Source organism: Diceros bicornis, unplaced genomic scaffold, assembly GCF_020826845.1.
Source record: "Diceros bicornis minor isolate mBicDic1 unplaced genomic scaffold, mDicBic1.mat.cur d_74_multi, whole genome shotgun sequence".
Classification (NCBI taxonomy): Eukaryota; Metazoa; Chordata; class Mammalia; order Perissodactyla; family Rhinocerotidae; genus Diceros; species Diceros bicornis.
Window position 1 is genome coordinate 845,797 of NW_026690930.1, and position 4,546 is coordinate 850,342.

General features: G+C 37.5%; 1 long non-coding RNA gene across 2 annotated transcripts in view; it reads left to right on the forward strand.

Annotated features, from left to right (window-relative positions):
• The window catches only part of LOC131402349 (uncharacterized), a 277,855-nt gene that overhangs the window by 56,972 nt on the left and 216,337 nt on the right, over positions 1-4,546 (forward strand). The gene's annotated exons all lie outside the window — the stretch shown is intronic.

Genomic DNA, 4,546 nt, shown 5'->3' on the forward strand with positions numbered 1-4,546 from the left:
AAGATAGTGAGAAGACTTCTGAATTCCTGCTCACAAAGTGAAGCATCTTAAAAGGAAAAAGAACAAAACCGTTCCTATCATCATTATTGATTTTTGTTATATCAGGGATTAAGTGTTCAAAGACCTTCATATGAAAAGTTTACTGTTATTAGATGGAAGACCAAGTTGTTATTTTAGACAATCGTTGAATTATTAAAATATAATTCATGTCATTTGGGGTAATTGATAAAAAATTTGTTCATTATTGCCTTCTGGAAAACATATTTTAACATAAAAATGATTACTTAAGTAATTTTATCGTATATGAAATCCATATTGAGAGTACTCATTATTTTATTTTTTTTCCAGGTGCAACTAATTAATTGTCTCTTGTTAGTGGCTACTTTCAGATACAGTTGCCCAATTGTGCTCTCAAACTCGTGCTGAAAAATTGAGTCAGCTTTATATTATTTGGATTACAGTATGTAAAAACCTCTTTATTTTATTCTGCCTATTATGTTCAGAATAAAATTCAGGGTACTTACTATTTTGTCTGCATTTAAAACTTTGGTCAAGTTACCAATCTATTGTAAATCAGTTGTAATTAGGAAATGTTGGTACATTTACTTAAATTGCAGTTTTCTGATTGGAAGCCATTCCAAGTGTATGAAGTTAATTATAGTTTGTTTAAAGTCTATTCTTTTATTATCTTTTTAATTAAAGGAGTATATAATTTAGCTGACATTGAACTTTGTTTTTTCTCTGTGGCATTGATGTTATAAATTTTCCAATGTAAAGTAGACGAAAGAGAAAAAAAAAACTCCTTTAAATCCTTTGTACCTTGGGCCGGCCCAGTGGCACAAGCGGTTAAGTGCTCGCGCTCCTCTGTGGCAGCCCAGGGTTCGCTGGCCCGGATCCCAGGTGCACACCAGCGCACCGCTTGTCAGGCCATGCTGTGGCGGCGTCCCATATAAAGTAGAGGAAGATGGGCACGGATGTTAGCCCAGGGCCAGTCTTCCTCAGCAAAAAAGAGGAGGATTGGCATTGGATGTTAGCTCAGGGCTGGTCTTCCTCACACACACACAAAAAAATCCTTTGTACCACTTTGCAAATTTTCTGATTTGGTGTGTTTATGTAGAAACATGGGCAAGACTCCATGCAAGGAGAGCCATGGCTGTTGTACTCCTCACCCAATTTGTCCTGAAATCAATCTGCATGAAAGCCTGGTTTTGTGCTGTAAGTGTTGGCTTAACTGTTCAGAAGTCACAGACTCTAGATGCTGTACCTCCTTCCATAGCTCATTTGCTGTTTGACCCCATGCAAGTCAATTAATGGGTTTTGTCCTTTTGTGAGGTATGTATAATAATTATAGGAAACCTTAGCTAGTTCTTTCATACCAGAGCCCAAAGGATGGTTACAGTTGGTGGGGACATTAGTAGCCTCTTGCCTTGGCTTTGCCTCTGCAGAGGTCACGTGTATCAGTCACCAGCGAGACGGTCTCTGATAATTCAGTCCATCCCAACTACTTTAACTAACTTAATTCACCCTACTTCAACTTGTTTCCAAGTTTAACTCAACCTAAGTAAACATCTTTTCAGACCAGAAGCACAATTGATTTACTCATTATGAGAAATGTAAAGGCTGAATGGACTAGAATTTGCTGGTAGCCTGTGATTGCATTTTCCCGGTAGGGAAATCTATTGTGAAACCAAATGTAGAAAAAGGTTGCTTCATTTACATAGAAACAGAACAAAGGAATTGGGTGCATTATGACATTGGTGAGGTCCAGACAGAACCAAGAAAGGCAAGTTGCTGAAGGGGCTTTCTACCAAACCAGCCAGAAACCTTAGAATCATTCTGGGAAGTTTTTAAATAAGTTCAAGGATTCCGATGACCCATCCCACTTTATTCAACTCTTGGGAAAAACTAGAGTTAGGTCAGACAAAGATTATAACAATTAAGATTTATTAAAGAAGGTTCTGAATTGTACCTAGACTTACTTTTTTTCCAAATATTTTCTTATGAAAATTTCCAAACATACAGAAAAGTAAAAGGAACTGTGTAATGAGCATCCATATACCCACCACCCAGATTCTACCATTGACATTTGATTGCACTCCCATATGTCTGTCTCTTCATATTTCCATCCATCCATCAGTCACAATCTCTTATTTTTATGCATTTCCAAGTAAGTTGCAGACATTAGTACACTGTCTTTTAACTTTTTACTTTGAAATTTTTAAAACATTCACAAAAGCCACTATAATAACATAATGAAGTCCCATGTACCCCTCACCCAGATCCACCAGTTGTCAACATTTTGCTAGTCTTGTTTTATCTTTCCCTCATCCACACTTTTTTCTTTGAGTAGTTTAAGAGAGACAACATATTTTACTTATAAATACTCACAAATACTTATATCTCTAACATATAAGGATATAATACATTACCATTTAACAAGATTCTTTACTTTATCTGATACCTATTTCTTGTGAGTTTGTCTTGATTATCTCAAAAAAGTCATTTTACATTTGCTTTGTTTGTATCAGGATCGAAATGCTATCACCTGTAAACTGCTGGTTCAATCCAGATACATGATTATACTCCAGCCCAGTTATTTTGGCAAGACAACGTCATAGGTGGTGCTTGTACTTCTTTTTTTTTTTTTGTGAGGAAGATCAGCCCTGAGCTAACATCCAATGCCAATCCTCCTCCTGTTTTTTTTTTTTTTTTTTTTTGCTGAGGAAGATTGGCCTTGAGCTAACATCCATGCCCATCTTCCTCTACTTTATACGGGATGCCGCCACAGCATGGCTTGACAAACGGTGCGTTGGTGCACGCCCGGGATCCGAACCTGCGAACCCCAGGCCACCGAAGCAGAGTGCGCGCACTTAACTGCTGCGCCACCGGGCTGCCCTGGTGCTTGTACTTCTTATTACACCCCCCTCAGGCCGCATGTGATGTCTGGTTGTCATGTTGTTAGGAAGACTGGTCTGTGGGTTTGAACATTGATAGACTGATGCTTCAGTATAAAGTTTACTGTTATGCAGTTTCCACAAAATTATGATCATTTCCTAGATGCATTCATTAATTTGGACTTACAAAATGGTGACTTTTCTAATTTGTTAAGTTCTTCTGCACTTATTAGTTGGAAGAACTTTTCCCATCAACTACTTGTTAATTGTGAAATGCATTTTTTGACCACAAAGGCAGGATAAATGCTTGATTCTATCCCTTTGCTTACCAATTTTCAGAATATCAAGTTGTTGCCCTAGCAGCCTCCAAAGGTTTGTTTATTTGTTTATATTTTTAATTTTGGTGAAACACACATAACATAAAATTTACCATCTTAACCATTTTTGAGTGTATAGCTCAGTAGTGTTAAGTACATTCACATTGTTCTGCAACAGATCTCTAGAACTTCTTCATCTTACAAAACTGAAACTCTGTATCCATTAAATAGCTCTCCATTTCTCCCTCTCCCAGCAGCTAGCAATCACCATTCTGCTTTCTGTTTCTATGAATTTGACTGCTCTAGGTGTCTTATGTAAGTGGAATCATGCAGTCTTTGTCTTTTTGTGACTGGCTTATTTTACTTAGCATTGTGTCCTTAAGATTCATCCATGTTGTAGAATGTGACGGGATTTCCTGCCTTTTTGAGGCTGAATCCAAAGATTTTTTATTATTTTTAAAACTGTTTATTATTTATTTTTTAAATGAACTTGTAAATTTTTATATATTTGCTGTGTTTAAGTCCATTGCACTCATTGTTCTTTTTGGTGCTCAAATTGTCCCATCTTTGGCCAGCAGGAACCCTTTCAAGATGGCCTCTGAGGCCTTTTGACATGACTCAGTAGTCTTTGATAGCTTCCATGCTTTCTGGTATGACAAGGTTTTCCAGGCTCATCTTGTACATTTCGTGCCCCAGAACTAGAACAGGGCATTTCCCTAAGGGAACCTGGTTCCTTTTAGTATCTAAATACCATAGTCTAGGCAGCAATATAGGCTTCCTTTTAACTCTTTCCTAATAATATCTTAATTTTTAAAAAATTTCATAGTAAGTATATAACAGGAATCAACTGTTGTTGAGATGGAAATGTGATCTGTTTCTCTTAACTACACTTAAGAGGAGGCTGACTATCTGTGCAGTGATTTGAAACCATGGCCGCGCATTAGAATCGCTCTGTGAGCCTTAAACAATCCAAATGGCTGGACCACACCTCAGGCCAATTTTACTAGACTCTGTAGGGGTGGCATTAGGCACCTGGATTTTGCAAACCTCCCCAGGTAGTTCCAGTATGCAGCCAAAGTTGAGAATGCTCATCTAGCAATGAAATCGTAACCAAAATAAAATTAAAAAAGAAATACCAAGACTCTGTAAATTCCCTTAGTCCAGAATATATTAGGTTCTAGACTTTTCTGGATGAACTGTCTTTTACCAACTTGATTAAGGGGACTTTGAAAATATGGGAATCTCATAAGTAACCCAATACTACAGATTTCTAATGTGTCTCCTATCTCTGCGTTATGGATCTGAACAAGCGTCAGCCTCAGGCTTGTTGAGGGC